The 25,110-nt window shown below is 46.3% G+C and overlaps 1 protein-coding gene across 30 annotated transcripts in view; it reads right to left on the reverse strand.

The window, feature by feature from the left end:
• Positions 1-24,847, reverse strand: part of LTBP1 (latent transforming growth factor beta binding protein 1) — a 523,079-nt gene extending 498,232 nt beyond the window's left edge. For 9 of the 30 annotated variants that reach the window (XM_085019633.1, XM_085019631.1, XM_085019620.1 and 6 more), the window contains exons 1-3: positions 24,808-24,847; positions 18,931-19,025; positions 11,063-11,261 (exon numbers count right to left, since the gene is read on the reverse strand). The gene's annotated coding sequence lies outside the window, so the exon portion shown is untranslated. Of the gene's footprint in view, positions 1-5,396; positions 5,441-11,062; positions 12,517-18,930; positions 19,026-24,807 lie in introns of all 30 variants that reach the window. The other 21 variants (XM_085019627.1, XM_085019610.1, XM_085019630.1 and 18 more) reach the window with 8 other exon arrangements.
• Between the last annotated feature and the right edge of the window lie 263 nt (positions 24,848-25,110).

Here is a 25,110-nt window from a genome sequence, read left to right on the forward strand (position 1 = left end):
CAGGGTTCCTAGTCAGATTTGTTAACAGTTGAGCCACGATGGGAACTCCTAGAGGATGTTCTTATTCAATGCCTTCACTGCCCAAGTCAGAACTGCATGGGAGCCAGGCAATAAAATCATTTAGTTAGCTGACAATAGAAAACAGGTACTGTTTGTACAGTCAACCTTCTTTTAATTAAACAGCGTGATTGCATTGTCCTGTGGCTTGCTTCCCAATACATTTAAACATCCTGCATAAGACCTTGTTCCATCCTTTCTTTTCATGTTTTTTTTTTCCATCTTAGAATCTCTTTGGATATTTTAACCTTTCTCAAAATGTAGAGCCCAAACTTCAAAATGATGTGTGGGTGAGCCTTGAGCAGTGGCAAGGGGAGTGGGAGTTATTTTTCAACTCCCATATGCCAGGCCACTGATACATCCAAGGATCAAGTCTGTGTTTAAAATAACATGATGGGGGTTCCCACTGTGGCTCAGTGGTTAACGAATCTGACTAGGAACCATGAGGTTGCGGGTTCAATCCCTGGCTTTGCTCAGTGGGTTAAGGGTCCAGCATTGCTGTGAACTGTGGTGTAGGTTGCAGACAGGGCTCGGATCCTGCGTTGCTGTGGCTGTGGCTTAGGCCGGCGGCTACAGCTCTGATTAGACCCCTAGCCTGGGAACCTCCACATGCCACGGGAGCGGCCCTAGAAAAGGCAAAAAATAAAATAACATGGTGGCCTTCCCCTCTACCCCCCTAGTTCTTTCTGAGTCAAAACATGTGCCCAGGGATCCCTGACAATGGTTTGGAGATGAGGCCCACCTTGTTCATAAAATGGACATCATGGCCATGAATTTGTACTGAACACAGCACTCACGTCTTTCACGCTATGAGAGATTGATCTAGAACATTGGAGGCCCATTTAAGGCCCAGGGCTCCTCTGGGGCTTTTGAGTTTTGCAATGTTCTGGGAGGTTCTGACAAGTCCCTCATGCGCTGGGAACTAGCCAGAGTTGGAAGAGAACTGTTCAAGCAGCTGTGATCCCAGGAACAGGAGTTCATAATTCCCATGCTGTTGAGCCCTATTGAGATGGCTCTGAGTATCTTTCTGTGCCAAGACCGGGTCCTTCCCTGCTTTGGGGAAGGAGGGTTTGGGCACATGAAAGAGGTGCAGGTGTCCACAGTGCTCCCAGTACTGACCTGTGCTGGTCTCTACCACCCCGGGGGGGGGGGAAGCAGAGAGGAGGCTCACAGCTGTCAAGGAGCTAAAGATGGTTTTGCTGGGAAGGTTGGGCGGAGTCTTTGGCTTAGGCAGCAACCTGATAATTACGGGGCCTAATCTTGGTAAAAGCAGTCAGCAGAGAATCAGGGGTGGTTTTAGTTCATTTGGTCCAACAAGCTACTCACAGGTTAAAAATGTCTGAGGCAGGTGTCTATTTGACAGCCATCAACAAACCTACAACAACAAACTCCTTCAGGGACATAAAAGAGAAGGATGTGACCAGTGACAGTCTCAAACTCCCAAACACGCCCAGCCCAGAAGGGCTGCAAGAAATGCCATCTATATTAGGGGCTCTGTCAGCAACTTTTTCAAAAAGCATCACGTTTTACTTAGATGATTTATCTAAAAAGCCTCTGAGTAGATGCGGCTGTGAAACCACTGGTAGCACAGGAGCCCCAAGATCGCGTAGGATGTCAGGCCCTGGGAACTGGAAATTCCTTCTCCTTCCTCACTCTGACCTCTGCCACTGGTGCCGCCAAGGTCTAGGAAGCTTCAACACTTACTATGTGAGTTTTCTACAGTGGAAAATAGAGGACAAAATTTCTACACTTAGAAAGGCATTAAGCCTGAGTCTCTACTATGCACATTCTTCCACACTTTTACTGTGCACACTGAGAGGCTTATTATTGAGATCATTCATTTTGTATACAGCGGAACCAAGGAGACAGAAGGACAGTCTCCTCTCCCCAGAGGCTCTGGTCCCTGGTCTGGGGAAGATGCTGAAATGCAGACCTAAGAGAATTTCTTAAGTTCCGCTGCAAGTGGCACGCTCTACCCCTCTGGGAGGGCAGGATGGAGATGAGGGGTGGGTGGGCTGTTTTTCAAGTGTCCCTGATGCTTCTACAGAGAATGGCTCAGGTTCCAAAAGGTTTCCCCCCTTCTCTTGTTCACAGTGAGAATGAGTAAGTTATACAAGTCAGGCAAAAGGGACTTTTTATTATTTTGTCTTTTTTTTTTTAGGGCCAAACCCGAGGCACATGGAAATTCCCAGCTCAAATAGGAGCTGTAGCTGCTGGCCGTCACCACAGCCATAGCAACACAGGATCCAAGCCACATCTGTGATCTATACCACAGCTCCTGGCAAAGCGGGATCCTTAACGCACTCATGGAGGCCAGGGATGGAACCGGCATCCTCATGGATTCTAGTTGGATTTGTCTCCTCTGCGTCACAATGGGAACTCCAAAAGGGTCTTTTTAAAATTATAATTTCTGGAGAGGACAAGATGGCGGAGGAGTAGGGGGACACGCTCGCCCTCTCCCACAAACACAACAAAAAAAGCACATCTACAGAAGAAATGACTCACACAGAACAACAACCAATTGCTGGCAGAGGAACCTAAACTCCAATAACGGCAAGAAGTTCGTGACATTATTGGGCAGAACGGGAGAAAAGAGGAGAGTGAGAGAAGGTGAATCCGAGCGGGACGGGCGCTCCCGAAAGGGAACTGCGGAGGAGAAAGGGATCCCGCACCCTGGAAAGTCTCCTACCGGGGGAAAGATCAAACGAACCGGAGGAATCTCCAGATGCAGAGAAGAGTGTAGCAGTAAGTCGGAGTACGGAAAAACGATCAAGAACCCAACGGACCATCTGAACTACGGGCACAGTCACCAAAAATTGAGACGCCTGGGTGGGGGCTGGGCACCGAATCCTCGGCTCCAGAGGTTAGTCCCCGGGAAAGGGCCGGGGGACGCCTGGGTGGGGGCTGGGCACCGAGACCTCAGCTCTGAAGGTTGGTCCCCGAGAGGGGGCCGGGGGACGCCTGGGTTGGGGCTGGGCACCGAGACCTCGCCTCCGAAGGTTAGTCCCCAAGAAAGGGCCGGGGTACGCCTGGGGGGGGGGGGGCTGGGCACCGAGACCTCGGCTCCAGAGATTAGTCCCCGGGCTAGGGGGGCGGGGAAGAGCGGAAACTGCTTGGGAGGTCTCTAAACCATTTGACGGGGCAGAGACTGCCTGGGAGACTAGAAAACAAAGCTGTCGGCAGAGGAAGGGAGCAATACTCTAGGGGCGGGGAAGTGGAAAGCCGCCTCAGAGGGAACCTGGGAGAAGAGCCTGGTCTGCGCCCGTGCTGGGGAGCGGAGAGAAGAAGGGGTGGGTCCCCATAGAATACCCCCCACGCCACAGCAAGCTTACAGGCCCGCTAGCTAGCAGAAAGCTGTGCTTCCCAGTGCATTCCCTCCCCCCACCCCCGCCACCCCCTACGCTCTCGCGGAACCTGGGGCTGCCTGCCATCCAGGAGGGCTGGCCTCAACAATTGCCTGAAGCCTACCACCGCAGGGGCTCTCCCTGCACAGGCCTGCTTGCCCTTTGGAGGGGCTACACTTCCACAGAGCAGCACCAAACACCACCAGCCCCCTAGAAAAGGCCTGCAGCCCAGAAAAGCTAGAACAAGCCTAGCCAGGCCGTGAATAGATCGACCTAATTCTCCGACGGTTTTTCTGAGACGGGCTCCCCCGGGGAGGAGCCTCTTGAGTCTCCAAGGGCCTTGCTACACGCCCAAGACCCCAGGGGGTGCTAAGACCTAGTGGACCAGCTGCATAGGACTGCCAGCTCCAGGCAGGACCCCCTGCAGCCCAGAAAAGCTGCAACAAGCCTGGCCGAATTGGGAAAAGATCTCAGACGGTCTTTCTGAGTCGGGCTGTCCTGGGGAGGAGCCTCTTGAGTCTCCAAGGGCCCTGCTACCCGCCCAAGACCCCAAGGGGTGCTGAGACCTAGTGGACCAGCTGCATAGGACTGCCAGCTCCAGGCAGGACCCCCTGCAGCCCAGAAAAGCTGCAACAAGCCTGGCCGAATCGGGAAAAGATCTCAGACGGTCTTTCTGAGTCGGGCTGTCCTGGGGAGGAGCCTCTTGAGTCTCCAAGGGCCCTGCTACCCGCCCAAGACCCCAAGGGGTGCTGAGACCTAGTGGACCAGCTGCATAGGACTGCCAGCTCCAGGCAGGACCCCCTGCAGCCCAGAAAAGCTGCAACAAGCCTGGCCGAATCGGGAAAAGATCTCAGACGGTCTTTCTGAGTCGGGCTGTCCTGGGGAGGAGCCTCTTGAGCCTCCAAGGGCCCTGCTACCCGCCCAAGACCCCAGGGGGTGCTGAGACCTAGTGGACCAGCTGCATAGGACTGCCAGCTCCAGGCAGGACCCCCTGCGCCCAGAAAAGCTGCAACAAGCCTGGCCGAATCGGGAAAAGATCTCAAACGGTCTTTCTGAATCGGGCTGCCCTGGGGAGGAGCCTCTTGAGTCTCCAAGGGCCCTGCTACCCGCCCAAGACCCCAAGGGGTGCTGAGACCTAGTGGACCAGCTGCATAGGACTGCCAGCTCCAGGCAGGACCCCCTGCAGCCCAGAAAAGCTGCAACAAGCCTGGCCGACTTGGGAAAAGATCTCAGACGGTCTTTCTGAGTCGGGCTGTCCTGGGGAGGAGCCTCTTGAGCCTCCAAGGGCCCTGCTACCCGCCCAAGACCCCAGGGGGTGCTGAGACCCAGTGGACCAGCTGCATAGGACTGCCAGCTCCAGGCAGGACCCCCTGCAGCCCAGAAAAGCTGCAACAAGCCTGGCCGAATCGGGAAAAGATCTCAGACGGTCTTTCTGAGTCGGGCTGTTCTGGGGAGGAGCCTCTTGAGTCTCCAAAGGCCCTGCCCCCGCCCAAGACCCCAAGGGGTGCTGAGACCTAGTGGACCAGCTGCATAGGACTGCCAGCTCCAGGCAGGACCCCCTGCAGCCCAGAAAAGCTGCAACAAGCCTGGCCGAATCGGGAAAAGATCTCAGACGGTCTTTCTGAGTCGGGCTGCCCTGGGGAGGAACCTCTTGAGTCTCCAAGGGCCCTGCTACCCGCCCAAGACCCCAGGGGGTGCTGAGAACCAAGTGAAATCTGCTACCATCGTGGGGTGGACCTCCCAGTCCTGTCTGCCCTCAGGAAGTCCTCCTTTGCTTCAAAGAAACACTGTTAGCCCCATCAACACTCCAGAAAAGCCACACTGCCTCAAAAAAAGATTGACCAACAACGACAGCCCTCAGGAAATATTCCAGGGCAGTGACAAGGCAAACACTACCCGATAACGGAGAGTACAACTCCCTCAGGAGAAAGAAGACAACAAGCAAGATGAAGAAGCTGAGAAACCACCCCCAGTCAAACCAACAGGAGAACTCACCTAAAACAGTCAACAATGAAACTGATCTCTGCAGTCTGACAGACCTGGAGTTCAAAAGAGAAATAGTGAAAATACTGAAGGAATTAAGAGAAGATATGAACAGCAATGCAGATACCCTCAGAAAGGAGCTAGAAAATATAAGGAGGAGCCAAGAAAAACTAGAACATTCATTTGCAGAGATGCAAACTGAACTAGGGGCAGTAAAAACCAGAATGAATAATGCAGAAGAACGAATCAGTGATATGGAAGATAGAATAATGGAAATCACTCAATCTGGTCAACAGACAGAAAACCGAATCAAAAAACTGGAAAGCAATATAAGAGACCTATGGGATAATATAAAACGGGCCAATCTACGCATAATAGGAATTCCAGAAGGAGTAGAAAAAGATAAAGGAATGGAAAATATATTTGAAGAAATTATCGCTGGAAACTTCCCAAATCTAAAGGATACTGGATTCAAGATACAAGAAGCACAGAGGGCCCCAAACAAACTGAACCCAAACAGACCCACACCAAGACACATCATAATAAAAATGGCAAAAGTTAGTGATAAAGAGAGGATCCTAAAGGCAGCAAGAGAAAAACAGAATGTTACCTACAAGGGAACCCCCATAAGAATATCAGCTGATTTCTCTACAGAAACACTACAGGCCAGGAGGGAATGGCAAGAGATATTTAAAGTGCTCAAAGGAAAAAATATGCAACCTAGAATACTTTATCCAGCAAGAATATCATTTAAAATAGAAGGGGAAATAAAAATTTTTCCCAACAAACAAAAACTTAAAGAATACAGCAACACAAAACCCAGGTTAAAGGAAATATTGAAAGGGCTTCTCTAAACCAAAAAGAAAGGAAGGAAAGGGAAGAAAAAAGAAAAGAAAAAAAAAAAAAAGAAGAAGAAGAAGAAGAGGAAGAACTAGGACTGAGGAAGATACAATCAGAGAGCAGTCACTCAAATAAGCCAGCATACAGATTTAATCATGAACATGCTTCAAACAAAATAAAATTAAAAAGAAAAAAATAAAAGAGTCATCAAAACCATAAAATGTGGGCAAGGGATGTTAGGAGGTAAATAATCCTTTTTGTTTGTATGTATGTCTCTCTTCTTAATTTTAATATAATAATGAAGTGTTTGAACTTACAGGACCATCAGGCTAAAACACACAATTATGGGAAGGGGTTAGCATACTTAAAAAACAGGGCAACCACAAGCCAAAACCAAATATTGCATTTGCAAAAAATGAAAAAAAAAATACACTCAAGCAGATAATAACAGGAGACCATCCAACCAAAAAAAAAAAAAGAAGAATGGAGAACCATAGAATCAACTGGAACACGAGGATCAAATGGCAATAAATAATCATCTATCAATTATCACCTTAAATGTCAATGGACTGAATGCCCCAATCAAAAGACACAGATTGGCTGAGTGGATAAAACGGCAAAAACCTTCAATATGCTGCCTACAAGAAACTCACCTTAGGACAAAAGATACATATAGATTGAAAGTGAAAGGCTGGGGAAAAGTATTTCATGCCAATAGACATGACAGAAAAGCAGGAGTTGCAACGCTCATATCAGACAAAATAGACTTTAAAACAAAAGACATAAAGAAAGACAAAGAAGGACACTATTTAATGATTAAGGGATCCATCCAAGGAGAGGATGTTACTATCATCAACATATATGCCCCAAACATAGGAGCACCCAGATACATACAACAAATATTAACAGACATAAAGGGAGATATTGATGAGAATACAATCATAGTAGGAGACCTAAATACCCCCCTCACATCAATGGACAGATCCTCTAGACAGAAAACCAATAAAGCAACAGAGATCCTAAAGGAAACAATAGAAAAGTTAGACTTAATTGATATCTTCAGGACACTACATCCAAAAAAATCAGAATACACATTCTTCTCAAATGCTCATGGAACATTCTCAAGAATCGACCACATATTGGGACATAAAGCGAATCTCAATAAATTTAGGAGCATAGAAATTATCTCAAGTATCTTCTCTGACCACAATGCCATGAAATTAGAAATCAACCATGGGAAAAGGAAAGAGAAAAAACCTACTCCATGGAGACTAAACAACATGTTACTAAAAAACCAATGGGTCAATGAGGAAATCAAGAAGGAAATTAAAAACTATCTTGAAACAAATGATAATGAAGACACAACCTCTCAAAATCTATGGGATGCTGCGAAAGCAGTGCTCAGAGGGAAATTTATAGCAATCCAGGCCTTTCTCAAAAAAGAAGAAAGATCCCAAATTGACAACTTAACCCTCCACCTAAATGAATTAGAAAAAGAAGAACAAAGAAGTCCTAAAGTCAGCAGAAGGAAGGAAATTGTAAAGATCAAAGAAGAAATCAATAAAATAGAGACTCAAAAAACAATAGAGAAAATTAATAAAACCAAGAGCTGGTTCTTTGAAAAGGTGAACAAAATTGATAAACCCCTGGCCAGACTCACTAAAAAGAGGAGAGAAAGAACCCAAATCACCAAAATTATAAATGAAAAAGGAGAAATCACAACGGATACAGCAGAAATACAAAAAACCATAAGAGAATACTATGAACAACTATATGGCAATAAGTTTGACAATCTGGAAGAAATGGACAATTTTCTAGAATCTTACAGCCTGCCAAAACTGAATCAAGCAGAAACAGACCAACTGAACAGACCAATCACTAGAAATGAAATTGAAGAGGTCATAAAATCACTCCCTACAAATAAAAGCCCAGGACCAGATGGCTTCACAGGTGAATTCTATCAAACATATAAAGAGGAATTGGTGCCCATCCTCCTTAAACTCTTTCAAAAGGTTGAAGAAGAAGGAATACTCCCAAAGACATTCTATGAGGCCACCATCACCCTCATTCCAAAACCAGGCAGAGATACCACCAAAAAAGAAAACTATCGCCCAATATCATTGATGAATATAGATGCAAAACTTCTCAACAAAATCTTAGCCAACCGAATCCAACAACATACGAAAAAAATTATACACCATGACCAGGTTGGGTTCATCCCAGGTTCACAAGGATGGTTCAACATACGCAAATCAATCAACATCATACACCACATTAACAAAAAAAAAGTCAAAAATCATATGATCATCTCAATAGATGCAGAAAAAGCATTTGACAAAGTTCAACATCCATTCATGATCAAGACCCTCGCCAAAGTGGGTACAGAGGGAACATTCCTGAATATAATCAAAGCCATTTATGATAAACCCACAGCAAATATAATCCTCAATGGGGAAAAACTGAAAGCCTTCTCACTCAAATCTGGAACAAGACAGGGATGCCCACTCTCACCACTGCTCTTCAACATAGTTTTGGAAGTCTTAGCCACAGCAATTAGACAAACAAAAGAAATCAAAGGCATCCATATAGGAAGAGAAGAGATCAAACTGTCACTGTATGCAGATGACATGATTCTATACCTAGAAAACCCTAAGGACTCAACCCCAAAACTCCTTGAACTGATTAATAAATTCAGCAAAGTGGCAGGATATAAGATTAACATTCAGAAGTCAGTTGCATTTCTGTATACCAGCAATGAAGCATTAGAAAAGGAGTACAAAAATACGATACCTTTTAAAATTGTACCTCACAAAATCAAATACCTCGGAATACACCTAACCAAAGAGGTAAAGGACCTATATGCCGAAAACTATAAAACCTTAATCAAAGAAATCAAAGAAGATGTAAAAAAATGGAAAGATATTCCATGTTCCTGGATTGGAAAAATCAATATTGTGAAAATGGCCATCCTACCCAAAGCAATCTACAGATTCAATGCAATCCCTATCAAATTACCCATGACATTTTTCACAGAACTAGAACAAACAATCCAAACATTTATATGGAACAACAAAAGACCCAGAATCGCCAAAGCAATCCTGAGAAACAAAAACCAAGCAGGAGGCATAACTCTCCCAGACTTCAAGAAATACTACAAAGCCACAGTCATCAAAACAGTGTGGTACTGGTATCAAAACAGACAGACAGACCAATGGAACAGAATAGAGAATCCGGAAATAAACCCTGACACCTATGGTCAATTAATCTTTGACAAGGGAGGCAAGAACATCAAATGGGAAAAGGAAAGTCTATTCAGCAAGCATTGCTGGGAAACCTGGACAGCTGTATGCAAAGCAATGAAACTAGAACACACCCTCACACCATGCACAAAAATAAACTCCAAATGGCTGAAAGACTTAAATATACGACAGGACACCATCAAACTCCTAGAAGAAAACATAGGCAAAACACTCTCTGACATCAACATCATGAATATTTTCTCAGGTCAGTCTCCCAAAGCAATAGAAACTAGAGCAAAAATAAACCCATGGGACCTCATCAAACTGAAAAGCTTTTGCACAGCAAAGGAAACCCAAAAGAAAACAAAAAGACAACTTACAGAATGGGAGAAAATAGTTTCAAATGATGCAACTGACAAGGGCTTAATCTCTAGAATATACAAGCAACTTATACAACTCAACAGCAAAAAAACCAATCAATCAATGGAAAAATGGGCAAAAGACCTGAATAGACATTTCTCCAAGGAAGATATACAGATGGCCAACAAACACATGAAAAAATGCTCAACATCGCTGATTATAAGAGAAATGCAAATCAAAACTACCATGAGATACCACCTCACACCAGTCAGAATGGCCATCATTAATAAATCCACAAATAACAAGTGCTGGAGGGGCTGTGGAGAAAAGGGAACCCTCCTGCACTGTTGGTGGGAATGTAAACTGGTGCAGCCACTATGGAGAACAGTTTGGAGATACCTTAGAAATCTATACATAGAACTTCCATATGACCCTGCAATCCCACTCTTGGGCATCTATCCGGACAAAGCTCTACTTAAAAGAGACACATGCACCCGCATGTTCATTGCAGCACTATTCACAATAGCCAGGACATGGAAACAATCCAAATGTCCATCGACAGAGGATTGGATTCGGAAGATGTGGTATATATACACAATGGAATACTACTCAGCCATAAAAAAGGATGACATCATGCCATTTGCAGCAACATGGATGGAACTAGAGAATCTCATACTGAGTGAAATGAGCCAGAAAGACAAAGACAAATACCATATGACATCACTTATAACTGGAATCTAATATCCAGCACAAATGAACATCTCCTCAGAAAAGAAAATCAATCATGGACTTGGAGAAGAGACTTGTGGTTGCCTGATGGGAGGGGGAGGGAGTGGGAGGGATCGGGAGCTTGGGCTTATCAGTCACAATGTAGAATAGATTTACAAGGAGATCCCGCTGAATAGCATTGAGAACTATGTCTAGATACTCATGTTGCAACAGAAGAAATGGTGGGGGAAAAACTGTAATTGTAATGTATACATGTAAGGATAACCTGACCCCCTTGCTGTACAGTGGGAAAATAAAATTAAAAAAAAAAAATAAATAAATAAATAAAATTATAATTTCTTATTTCTCATGACAAAAGCAAGACATGTTCATTTCAGGAAAATACAGATTAAAAAGCAAAGGCACCTAGAATCTCCTCCTCGTAGAGAAATCACTATTCACGCGTGGGAAGTTCTCCATCTTCCTGCCCTTCACCGGAGCAAGAGAATAATAACAAAAGTCCTAACTTACGGAGGGCTCGGGTGCTGGGCTGCAGGGTTTACATGCACCCGTCCATGGAATCTGCACACGGCTGCGGGTGGTTCCACTGTGTCGCAGCAGAGCGTGGGCCCCCCAAGCCAGGCCGCCCAGGCGCTGCACCCCCTCCTCCACCCACGAGCCGTGTGATCGCCAGCAGGTTGGGTCGTGCTCTGTGCCTCCAGGTCCTCACCTGTCAAGTGTGGGAAATAATAGTGCTGGCATCAACTGGGTTGTCCAGAGGATTCAATGAGTTCATACCTGGGACATGTTTACTGGTCGCTCCCTGTGAGTGCCCAGCTCAACGGAGTCACAGTTTAATCCCTTTTTTTAGAGAGAGGGGAACATGCTCAGAGAAGTCAGGGACCTGGTCAAGGTTCCACAGGTATTGGGTGACAAAGCAAAACATAAGTTAAATCTCTTCTGAGTCTGGGTCCTTTACGATATAATAAGTGTGTGTGTGTGAGAGAGAGAAACAAAACATTTCCTCCACTGAAGCCTCTCCTGTGAACATCTTCAGCCCACAGTATAATAATTGTTGCAGCCCTGGATGTGCCCTGGACCTTGTCCTGGTCAGCAGGTAGAGTCCTGGGTGGCTGACCAAGGCCTGGCTTCACCCAGAGCTGTGCTGTCAGCTGTGACTGCACAGGAACCCCTGGCGCTCTTGGGAACAGGCAGATCCTGAGCCAGGCAGGCGGGGTGGGGTCTGCACCTCTGCACTTCTAACAAGTTTCCACCTCAGGCAGGTGCTGCTTTTCTGGGACCCACACGACAGCCATGTTTTCAGAAATGCTGGCCACCAAACTGCTTGCTCCTGCACCTCCTGCTGCTGCTCTTTGGTTTACACAAGTTGTCTCCAGTCTTCCCCTCACATCCTGGGTCTGAAATTCTGGATCCACCTACATGGCGTCTCACAGCATCCGAAATCCCGAGGCCAGTTCCCTGGCTGGGCAGAGTCCCAGAGTCACAGTCTCCACCTGGGGGGAGCCTACACAGACACCGCTGGGACTGCTCCTGATCCGTGTTGTCTGACACACTTCAGGGGCACCCTCGTGTCCTGGATTCCAAAGAAAACACATGTTGACCATGGGGCCAGGCCCTGGGGGTGACAGGGAGCATGGGGGCTGTGGGAGGCACTTGGTGAAGGGGTCAGCTACCTCCCACCAACAGCCCCCGGGGGACACAGAGCCCGTCCATTCTAGAACCTCTGCAGTCCTGAAGTCCCCTCTCCCACCCAGGGCGACACAAATCACGACCCTCCCACGTTTTCCGTCAGTGCCTTCTGGCAGCCCGTTCCCTCAGACAGGATGTTACAGAGGAAGCGACACCCTCTGAGGACACTCCAGGCCGTGGTCAGAGATTATGAGAGACACGCCGAGACGTCCGCGTGTGACGATCCGAGGGTTTGCACACGTGCGAGGAACAATCCCAGGCAGCCAAACACCAGGCTGAAGGGAAAATTCTGTCCTAAAAAAGTTTTGCACTGGGAGTGTTCCATGACGGAATCAGCTTTTCACTCTGCTGTTTTTCCCCGCAGATCCCAGGGAAGTTTTGACAGAACCAGAAGTGTGGGCAGCGAATGAGGACTTTCTTTTTCCTCTTCCTCAGGATATACTCTGTTTCCACAGCAGGCAGTACCGGTGGTGCGGGCTGAGTTTGCCACGGTTTTCACCGCTAGAATTAGCTCCCTCTCTACTGGGGATTTTCCACGGTGACATAAATCTAGGCCTCATACTAGCAAAGTATGCTCATTGCTACCTCAATTAGAACAAGCGAACTCTTTGGAAATTCCCATGGCCTCAGCCAAGCCCTTAATGGGGTAGGTTTTTGAAAGTTCCGGATGCCCTTCTTTCCACGCCTGGCAAGGACAGGTCTCCCTGGCGTGACATGACATCCCCCTCAAAATATGACCCCCCCCCTGGATTGGAGGCCCCCATCAGCCTGTCTATTTAGGGCCTGAACATAATAGCAGGAGAAGACTCACTGTACAAAAATAAGCAGAGTAGGAAGGTCATTTGCTAAGCGGGGCTTGCCAGTGTTGGGGAAACTTTCTGTTATCAGATACCTGAGAACAGGGTCAGGTCTGGTCCCTCTAGTCCTTGTGATCCGGACACTGACTCAGAACCCGAAATCTGACCACTGGGCAGTGCCTGCCAGAGGAGGAAGAGCACAGCTGGGAATCAAACCTGGACTCTGTGTCAGGTCTGACCCTGCTGGCTATATAATCTCTCTGAGCATCGTTTCTTTAAAACGGTGAGAATCCACCTGCCCTGCCTATTCTCATGGGGTTATAGAGAGAGGAGGGTAACATGTTTAAAAGTGATTTGAAAGCTGTGAAGTGTTCTTCCATGCGTTAAATCTTGGCTTATTGTGATGATTAAATTAAATGAGAACACACACACACACACACACACACACACACACACACACACACACACCCCACAGACGTGTTTAACAGCTGGCTTGCTAGAAAGGGAAATGCCAGGGATTTTTACCATTTGCCTATTTCCATGGTGTCAATAATCCCTCCCTGGCTGATTTCAAAGTACCAGTGTGATGACACCAAGTGTCAAATTGAGAAGAAATGTGCAAAACTGACTCTTGGGAGCTGGGATGAGCCCACTCAAGCACACCCCACTGTTTGTTCTACCCCCATTTATAGGAAGCCCTTAGCTGTGCCTGAAAATGAGGGGCGCTGACCACCTCCTCCTCCTGCTCCTTATTCACTGATGGGGGGTGGGGTGGGGGGGTGGGGAATGGCAGCCCCGCCCTGTTTGCTGAAACAGCATCTCAGAAGGTGTGTTCTCTAAAGCTCCGCATCAGAGCTCTAATGCCTCGGGAGAAGTGACCACATCCTGCTTTTGCTTTATCCCCAGTTCCGGAACAGGGCCTGACCTGCTGGATGCTTCCCTAAAGGATGTGATGACAGCTTGCTATCTGTCGCTAAAACCCAGAAAGGGGTCAGACCCACCGAGATACAAGACCAGACGGCCCTTGCCTGTGGCCACGTGCACCACTGGGTTTCTCACGACTCTGGGGGTCGGTCTCCGCCCACCTGTGTTTCTTCTTTTTTGCAATTATTTTTTTCCTTAGGGCCGTACCCACAGTATACGGAGGTTCCCAGGCTAGGGGCTGAATCTGAGCAGCAGCTACAGGCCTACACCACAGCCACAGCAATGCCTGATCCCATCCGAGCCACGTCTGCGACCTACACCGCAGCTCACAGCAACCCCAGACCCTTACCCCAGTGAGCGAGGCCAGGAATCGAACCTAAACTCTCATGGATGCTTGTCGGGTTGTTTCCCCTGACACACAATGGGAACTCCCCTGTGTTTCTTCTTTACGCATCGCCCACAAGCCCCTAAACCCACCACCCATTCTGGTTCTACTGATTTCCCTCTGGGGCCTGGGCCCACTCGCTTCACTTCTCTGAGTCATCCTCTCCAGACACTCAGGTTCCAGGGCCCCCCCTCTTTCTCCCTATACCGACAGCCATAAGGCGAGTTGCCTCGAACTCAGGCAGGGACGTGTGTGTGTCTGTCTCTGCTGCCTCCCCCCGCCGCCTCCCCACCCTTCGCCAGGCTGCTCTGTCCCTAGGACAGTGTCCATCCAGAACAGGACCTCAGTAAACACTCTCTGAATACAAAGAAGCTAGTCCAGGGGATGGGACTCCAGGAAGGGAGGACAGGAAGGCATTCCAGGTGAGTTAATTATGCCAGGAAAGACCTGAAGTAATTGGTCCTTCCTTGGCTTGAGTACAATAGCAAAGGAAAATTGATTTTTAAGCCAAAAGAGTTCACGTCGCCATCCATCACTGACGATATGTCCCACCCAGTTTTATGTTCTCTCTCAATCCTGCATGCCAACATAAACTGCCAACTCCCTTGGCTTTCTCGGGGTAACCTGGAGAAAAATGAGATGGCGAGGTTCTCCAAGAACGGATTACAGATTTCCACATCACCTGTTTTTTGGAACACATACAACAGCCAAATTCACTCCATCCCAAAAGAATAGGTGTAACACTTGCACTTAGCGGGAGAAGGGAATAGCGTGCTTGTAACCAGGGTCACCGTAGAAAAATGCAGCTTTAAAAGCTACCATAAATGGTCCTGATGGCTGAGTTCCTGAGCTAAAAGTTACATGTTCTTCTTATACACTCAGAACAAGTGTGATTCCCCGATTTAAAGAAAACCAGGGAGAGAATGCGCATTTATTAAGCATCGAATAGGGCTTTTATGAAGCCACAGTGCTCAGAACAGAATCCTAGTCTGCACACAGCCCTGTGAAGTATACGTTTTACCTCATTTTAGCGATGAGGTAAACATGCACGGAGACTTTGGAAACGCGCCCAAGGACACACACATTAATGAGCGGCAGAGTCAAAATGACCACCAGGTCGCCATGGATGCAGATTGCAGACTTCGCTGTCACTTTACCATCGGTTCTCCGGAATGAATCCCAGGAGGAGAGTCATCAAGACTGCAAAGGAGGCAAGCCCTCCTTCCTTTCCTTCCTTCCCCTGCCCTTTGTGGGAGCCAAGCACGAGCCGAGAGAGGAGGAGCGATGTGTAAGCCAGGGAGTAGAGGACCAGATAGAATTTCTTAAGCTCACAGCTATTAAGTCTTTAGGTCTGTGGGCTCAAGACAGCCAGAGGAATGATGTTAGCTCTTTAAAAAGACTAGAGGCAAGAAATGTTTGTTGAAATTAACATGGAAAATTCCCCAACTGGCTATTCATCCTGCAGTCCGTGGAGTCCCTCAGTGCCTGTTAACCCGTCTCTCATCTGACCCACCCTCCACCTCCAACTAAGGACCTGGAAGGAAGGGTGTGGGTCTCGTTCATTTTACAACCCTAAGGGCCTAGCAGACAGAGTTGTTGGCAGAGAGTGGGTGTTTGAAAAAACAGTTTTCTGAATTGGACTCCCCACCCACCCCCACTTTTATTCCCATAATAACCTTTCAGCATCTTTCAACTAACTCTCATCCTCGGCCTGCTTTTTCCTCTAGAATGTGTCTCCACCAGCACCTCCCCGACCCCCTACTTTTGTCCTATGCATAACAGGGTTCTAGCACTCGCAGAATTATAGCTTCTACAATTATTATGCTCCGAGTGAGGCTATATGTCCTTTATAGGAACAGTTGGTTATCGAGTTCTGTGCTCTAAACATCTAGCAGAGTGCCTGATACACAGGAAATGCTGATTAAACCTCCATTAAGTAGGATTGACTTTGGCAAAGTTGGTGACAAGGTGAGTCTCTAACATCTGAAATCTTTAAATACAGTCTCTGCAGAAATACAGTCTTTGAGCAGAAAATCCCAAGAGGACAAGGGTCAGATCAAACTAGTTATCAAATACAGCTTGAAACACAGAAGAGATCGCTTTGTTCCTAATGGTAGGATTTTTGTATTTTTAGGAGTTGAGGATCCATTCAGAGCATCATGAATTGAAACTGCTCTGGAGTCACCTGTGACTAAACCAGGGGATTTAATATAGACTACTTAGCATCATAAACTCACAGCCTGACCAAGAAAAAAACCAACATACGGCATTCACTGTGCGTCAGGCTCCAAATAGGCAGGGATGCAGTGGATGCATGATTAGGCTGCTTCCAGACTCCCTGCCCAAATCATAGCGTCACAGAAACCCAGAGCTGGAAGTGGGTACCCGTTTCTTTACTGCAGCACTTCTTAGAAACTTTAAAGCATCTAAAGTCTATGGAGACCCTCCCTGAAGGGACAGGGCACACCTTGCTTTCCAACCTCCTTTGGCCATAGACTACTTCTTTATTAGAACATGGGTTGCCACCCTCTGGGTGGTGGTGCCCCCCCTCTGGATCTGCCCTTCATTATGTTCGATTCCACAAATACCCAGTAACCACCTCTTCCTTGGGCCTGAGGTGGCATTCTGCTGTGGGAAGGACCACACAGAGAATAACAGTCTCTGACCTTGTGTGACCTTTGGTCTCACATGGGAGATGAGAGAAGGCAGAACCAGAGAAGAGGCACAACCCAGACCAGGATGAAGGTCAGCCAAGGAGTTTTCCCAAGCAAAGCTGAAAGTAGTGTGGGGGCGTGAAGGGGGAGATGCAGCACCAGGCTTAGGTGTGGACACTGGCTCAGGGAGACACCTCATGGAAGAGGTGGGCTTTCCACCCGCAGACGTGGGGAAGGTAGTGCTAGGAAGGGCAGCAGGAGAGAAGACACACATGGGGAAGGACAGGCCACCGCGTCGGAGGTGGGCAGGCAGTGGGGTCACGAGGAGAAAACGTGGGAAGGGGCTTTGGGGTCCCTGTGCCACAATAAAGAGTTGATATTTCAGGGAGAATTCTGGGAGGTCTTTTAGCAGGTGGAGTGACATAACTAGAGCTACATTTTAGGCCAGAGAGGCTTCCTAATGCTTTCCCTTATACCATCTGTTAGTTCCCAAATAACTCTCTAAGGAGATGACTGATCCCAACACAATATGACATAAGGTGAAAGCACACTACGTGTGACTTTCATGTCACTCTACCATCTTAGATAAAATAGTGGAAAGGTCTTCCAAAGAAGATGGACTTGGTAATTATTAGTGAATATTAAGGATGTATGTTATGGAAAGAAAGGTGACAGATGAAATCTGTTGTGTCATTTATCTATCACTATTTAGCAGAATGCTAGGATAAACTCAGTGACTTAAAGCACACATTTATTATCTCGCAGTTTTTGTGAGACAGAGCCCAGGGACAGTGGAGCCTGGTCCTGTATCTCAGAGTCTCTCTCTCACCAAACTGAAATCAAGGAGTTGGCCGGAACGAGGGTCTCATCTAAAGGCTCAACTGAGGAAGGACCTGCTTCCAAGCGCAAGTGTTTGTTGGCAGAATGCAGTGTCTTGGAGGTTGCTGGACTGAGGCCTGCCTCAGATCCTGGCTTTCCTCGGGGCGTGGCTGACTCTCGGCCCAAGGGCCACCCTCCGTTCCTGACCGCTTGGCCCTCTCCAACACGCAGGCCTGGTCTATCAAGGCCTGGCCAGCAAGGGAGAAAATATGCCTGTAAAACGGAAGTCACTACCTATGTAACGTAATCAGGGAAGTGGTATTACTTTAATGTCTTTTTTTCTCCTTGCTTTTTAGGGTTACACCCGAGGCATATGGAGGTTCCCAGGCCAGGGGTTGAATCGGTGCTACAGCCGCCGACCTCTACCACACCACAGCAAGGCGGGATCCAAGCCTCTTCTGTGACCTACACCACAGCTCACGGCAGCACCGAATCCTTAACCCACTGAGCAAGGTCAAGGATCGAACCCCCATCCTCATGGATACAAGTCGGATTCTTTTCTGCTGTGCCACAATGGGAACTCTAAATGTTGCCAATCTTCTATTGGTTAGAAAAAAACGACTCGGAGAAGAGGATTACAGAGGACCACAAACACCAGGATGCAGAGAGGACTGGGGCCATCTTAGAAGCTGCCAGCCTTGTCTATAGCTTACTAACTTCCTAGCACAGTGTAAACTTAGGAGAAATTAATGATTTTGTTAAAGTTTTACTGAAGTATAATTTAGAAGGCTGTGATACTTTCTGCTATACAGCGAAGTGATCCAGTCATATACACATATCCATTCGCTCTCACATTCTTTTCCCACATAGATTATCACAGAATACTGGGTAGAGTTCTCTGTGCCAGTCAGCAGGTCCACGTTGGCCACTAATAATGTTTTCATAATTATATTCCGAATAAAACTATAGATCTTGGGATCAGTGTGGGAAGCAACTGATTTTGGTGGAATGTTTGGGAGTGGTGAATAACCCTGGGTTAATCACTGTTCCTTGCAAGTCGGGACCCTATTGTAAGAACCGCCTTGGGGCAGAGAAAGTGGTCCCCCTTACCTTGGCGGACTCCTCTCCCCTGCGGGCTGCAACTCCGTCCTCAGGACACAGCTCAGCCAGGCTGCTTTCATTGGAGTCCTTAGACTCCACAGGCCCTGGGAAAGGAAAGACACTCTTTTGTTCTGTGCCAATGAAATAAGATACTCTTCATTCTGTCTGGTCTGGTTCATACCCCTTTCTAGGATTGCCTCTTTCACATAAAGAATGTACCAGCTACATTCCTGAAGATGAGAAACCAAAGCCTGTCAGCGCTGATTTGTGATTCTTGTAATTCTCAGAGGAAGAAAGAGAAGATGGGGAGGGTTTATGTGAATACAAGTAACAGTTAGAGAAGGACAGTCGGATTGGCCGGGTCAGGAGATGGCTAATAAAATACAATGTCTTTGATCTGTAGGTCACCAGTTTATTCAGCGTTGCCCTGAGAAATTCCCTTGAAACATGCATTTTTGGAACTCTTCCAGAAAAGCCTAAAACCTTAGGATTATGTTTTTTTTTTGTTTTTTTTTTTTTTTTTTTTTTTTTTTTGGTACTGTGCTGGGTTTTGATTTATCATTCCCTATGAAGTTATGGGTGAGTTTTCACCTTTATTTGTGCAAAAACCATCGAGGCACACTACGTGCTCCCCCTGAAAGTGGTGGTGTGGGGATCCTGCCAAATATGACAATCGGGATTCCTGTTATAGCTCCAAGGGAAATCACCATGCCAGCCAGAGCTGTCGAATGGAGGGTCTCAAGGTCTTGCTATTCAACCTGGCCATCAGACATCAGCGGAGACTTTTTCCATCAGACCGTGGAGCCCAGAGGAAATGCCACAGGATACTAAACATGTCAACACCACGCTTTTCAAGAAGAAATGTGAGATGCTGGCTTTGGTCACCAAGATGACCCATACTCTATCAGTGATCAAAGCTGGTCATGTTCCTTTAGCGTTAGCTCCCTACTATTTATTCAGACAGCCATGTGGAAAGCACAGGATGTAAACTCTGTTAAACAAGAGAAATAGAGAATTTAGGGTTGTCGAATTACCCAGATTTTGGTTTTAGGGCAAAACCATCTTTGTTGTAAAATGTTATATTTTGTTTAAGGTATTTGATAGGCTGGGTAGGTGGATGGAGAGTTACAGTTACATGGGGTTACGTTTGGGTTTGTGATGGCTAAATTTCACCTCAAGAAGAAGTGTGCTGTCTCAAAAGTCAATTTTACAATTTGCAAGGAAAAGGAATCAGGTCTCAAAAAGAAGGAAAGGAGTTCCCTTCGTGGCTCAGTGGTTAACGAACCCGACTAGGATGCATGAGGATGTCAGTTCGATCCCTGGCCTCACTCAGTAGGTTAAGGATTTGGCGTTGCCATCAGCTGTAGTGTAGGTTGCAGACATGGCTTAGATTCTGCATTGCTGTGGCTGTGGTGTAGGCTGGCAGCTGTAGCTCCAACTCTACCCCTAGCCTGGGAACCTCCATATGTCATGGGTACGGCCCTTAAAAGAAGAAAAAAAAGAAAAAAGAAAAAAGGAAAGATGAAAGGGATAGAAAAGTACAAAGATCCAGAGGGGAAAGTAGACACTCAGATTCACAATAAGTGTGACTGTACTGTTTCTAATATCTTAAAGCTTTTTGCTATGAACTATAACACACACTCAGAAAAAATGTACAGAACACAAATGTAGAACTCAATGATTTGGCAAGAGAACCATGTTAATCTTGACCTAAGTTCATACACGATATAGCCAACTCCCCAGGAGCCCTTCATATACCCTTCTAGCCATCACCCCTGTGTACCCACAAGAGTAACCACTCTCCAGTCTTTTGTGATAACCATTCTTTGCTTTCCCACACAGTTTTAATGCCCATGCATGCATCACTAAGTATTATAATTTCAGTTGCTTTTGAACTTTATATGATATACTCGGAAACATGCAGCATGAACTTTTTTCACGTCTTGCTTCCTTTGCTCAACGTAATGTTTGAGAGATTCACTCAAGGTTGTTGCTGTGATGCAGCTATAGTACATTACTTTTCATTGATGTATACTATTCCATTCCATGGCTACTCTCCCATGTATGTATCCCTTTTACTGTTTTTTTGTTTTGTTTTGTTTTGTTTTTTTAAGGCTGCACCTATGTCTTATGGAAGTTCTCATGCTAGGAGTCGAATTGGAGCTGCAGCTGCCAGCCTATGCCACAACCACAACCACAGCAATGCAGGATACAAGCCACATCTATGACCTATGCTGCAGCTCACAGCAACACCAGATCCTTAATCCACTGAGTGGGGCCAGGGATCAAACCCAAGTCCTCGTGGATACTAGTCAGATTTGTTATCACTGAGCCACAACTGGAACTCCAAAAGGAAATTTTTAATTACTGTTTTATCCATATATTTAGTTGTTTTAAAATGGACTTCTCTGGATGTCCAACGAGATTGCTGCTAATTGACGTTGATATTTATTTTATTGTATTTTGCACCAAATATACATGATTGAATAGCTATGATAATTAATAATACTATATAATTATCCATAATAGAAGTAATAATACTTTCTAAAGATAGAGACCTTTAGGATTTACTGCTTTTCTTTTCAGTTACTCCTTACTACCAGTCTATTACAAAGTAATAGAGGAATTAGTTTCATTTTAGAAAGCTTAATTATGTTCAGCAATTCCCAAACACAGGTAAGTATCAGAATCACCTTTGGAGCCTTAAAAAATTTTTTGCTCAGGCCTAGGGCATCTAAATCTCCATGGTTTGAATCTAGGATTTTTTGCTTTCTTTGTTTTGTTTTGTTTTCTGTAAAATTCTTTAGATGGTTCCTATTTATGGCCTTGGTTAAAAATTCGCCATGCTTCAAAAAAAAATCTACTAGACAACTCACTAAACACAGCTAGGGCTTGAATCCAATAATTCTGACTCTAATTAATTGCTCTCCCCTTCCCTCTCAGAGCTGATTTTGAAACCAACTGAGGTATAGATGCTGGACTCACACAGATGGAAATCCAAACATCAGTTTTATTATTTTGATGTTCTCGTGTTTGGGCCTCCTGATACTTCTCCTGAAGCTTAGCTCTTGTATTGATCCATAAAGGAAGCATTTGGGACGAAGAGCAGGGACATTCCTCAACCCAGAATTACCACCTCATTAGGGAGAACTGGGAGAGGGGGGCTACCTCTCAGACAAGCCTGGGCCTTGACTCCCATGCTTCCATTCAGAGCAGAGGCGGGAAGAGAATGCAATCTCTCTTTTGGCAGGAATAGGGGGAAAGGATGGAGTGGGGGGGGGGAGGAGGAGAAAGGAGGGGGATGGAGGGGAAGCAGGGAGGGCTGAACGTGTCTAGTTCCTTAAGTCACTCCTGCTTCATTGCCACAATGGCAGAGGGGAGAGACACCAAATTATTCCTCCTGTTCTCTTTCCTTCCGAGCACATGGAATGGAAACTCTCTCACTTCTAAGGAAAATTAAGGAATGCTAGATAAGTGTTCCAACAGCTCCCCTCTCTGATTCTCTTTGCGCAATAGTACCACCCTTAAGATTGGTCAAGAAGGGCCTTTTCCCCCGTCCTTTTGACAAGTCCCTCTCTGTCCATCCTGTAGACACCCCTCATCCATGGGACCAAGTGGACATGCCCACTTAGAGCCTGTACTAACCCACCTTCTAGGCCATGTCAGGTATCTGAGGCCTCAGGATCCCCAAACACCAAAAGCCTGCATCACAGGCCTATATTCCTGAGGGTAGAGTGGCCCTGGTCTTTGCATCCCTAGGTCTGAGGGGGTTGCATTTTGACTGTGGGGATATGGCAGAGCTGAGTCTTGCCCACATGAGGTCCCTGCAGAGCAAGGTGCGCTCAGCAAGGGCTGGCCCTCCCTTCACCACCCTCCTGTGGTCTGGAATTCTGAAGTTTTGAATGTTCCAAGTTACAATATGCCCTTTCATGGTAAATCAACAGTTCTTCAGTTTTTAAAAATGCCCTTCCAGGTCAGTATGAAGGAATATTTGACAAGATCAAAACATAAGACAAATTTTATTTAACAGTTTCTTAGCTTGATTTATAACTTTTAAATAATTTAGATATATGGTGCGTGGGCCTCCATTTGTATTCTGGCTCAGAGCCCCACCAGGTTAAAGGCAGGCCTACTTCCATGAGCTCAATTATAAAGCTTAATTAATTAAATTCTTAAAAAGCCTATCTTTCAATCAACTCTCCGTATTTATATAAGAAATAGTCTAGAATAGGCAGAAAAATGTTGACATGGTTATCACCTACAGGGGTGGGATTTGGGGTGATTGAATACTTTTCTTCTAGCTTATTTATATTTGTTATTTTTTTGACAATGAACATGGAATGGAATACTCGTGTAATTCATTAGAGGGGGAAGGTGAACATTAATCAGGTCATACCTCCCACCCCACCCTCCCCAAATAACCTTGGGTCCTACTGGTTATGGCCAAGGGAACCAAGTGAGCCTGCGAAACACACTCTAGTTCTACTGCTGATACATATTTTTTTTGTGAAAAAGGACTGCGGGGGCATAAGCAGGTATTCTGGCCACAGACGGCTATAAAAATACCAAGACAACTTTTATCACCCCTGGCACCAGACATCTTATAGGCCAAACTGATTGCAGTAAGCAGAGTGATTAAGGGCACATAGAAGACTGGAAAAAATTCTGCAGCATTGTTTCTCAAGCCTCAGGGTCATGACCCCTGCAGGGATTACGGAAACCGGAACCAAGTTGCTGGCTGCCCCAATCCAGGGGCTCCACCAGTCCCTGGGACCTGAAGACCATCCACAATGCCCCTTTCTCTTGATCATAACAAGAACTAATTGTGCTCAGTTGCTGACAACATACTCTGCACACTTCATCAGATGTGACCCCTACAACAATTCTGTCTGGTATGTAGGGTGGCTGTTTGCATTTTATAGCTGAGGAAAATTCAGGCCCACAGAATGAACTCAGGTGTGGTCACAGCTAGGAAGTGGTGAAGCTGGAACTTAAATCCAGGTTTTCTAACCACAAGTTCATCCTAGGCAGTCAGTTCCCCATTGTGGCATTTGTTCTGCCTACTCTTTTCCATCACTGTTTCTCTCTCCTTTTCCTAGCATCAACCCCCAAAATCCTGATAATAGGAGCTTGGTTTTGTTTCTCCTTCACTTTATAAAAATCCTAGGAGTTCCTGCTGTGGTGCAATGGATTAAGAACCCGACTGCACTGCGGAGATGCGGGTTCGATCCCTGGCCCAGCACAGTGGGTTAAAGGGTCTGGCTTTGCCAGTGGCATAGGTCACGACTGTGGCTCAAATTCAATCCCTGGCCCAGGAACTTCCATGTGCCACAGGTGCGGCTATAAAATTAAAAAAAAAAAAAAAATCCATCACATTTTTTCCTTCCCCACCCACATTTGCTGCCCAGAAACAAGGAAAGTTTGCAACAGAATGAAAATGTTGAGGATCACAACACATTGGCACCATGGTCCAGCATCACTAAATGTCATTAAGCTTCCAAACGGGGAACAACGTTAATTATCAAATGGTTTCTAAGACACTCTGATGTGTATATCTATGCGTACATTTTTATTTTCGAAGCACATGCATCTTCCCGATTAACCATGTTATAACATCTGTGTCACATGGATCACTGGCTGGCTACAGAGAGCTTAAGGACCTCCTCAAGTCCCGCAGGAAAAGAGTCCTCGAGAAGCACTTCTGTTTGTGAGTAGCACTATAACAACGTCGTCTGCCTATGAATGCTGATGTTCACTTGAGCCCTCGGTCTGGAAAAAGTCAGCCATGCACAGGTTGGCTCCTGACAACGTTAACATGAGTTACCACCCCTCACCCCTTTCTGGGAACAACACCACGGACAGATTGAAAAAGTGGCTGATACTTACCACACAGAGGACCGAGCTCCTAGCATCAGTTTTCTGCCCCACGGTCCTTGGCGGGAGTCGCTTTTCATAGATCACAATGTTGGCGCAGGGCCACGAGATGGTGTGGTTGACTCAAAGGTCACTGCCATTTATAAGAAGTCAGAATAATAAAAAGGAAGGCAGATCTGACATCACTGGCAAGGGAAAAATTTGAGTGCTGTGCTACGCAAACTAATCACTGCTAGTTCTGAATAGGGTGGGAGGAGTGAAGTCCTTACTGAACAAAGCCAAACCCAAAAAGGTCCACATAGAAAGTCCAATCAC

This window comes from Sus scrofa, chromosome 3, assembly GCF_054392235.1.
Source record: "Sus scrofa isolate SSC_HxYL_T2T_F1_AM1 chromosome 3, Sscrofa_HxYL_maternal_Yorkshire_Landrace_v2.0, whole genome shotgun sequence".
Taxonomy (NCBI): Eukaryota; Metazoa; Chordata; class Mammalia; order Artiodactyla; family Suidae; genus Sus; species Sus scrofa.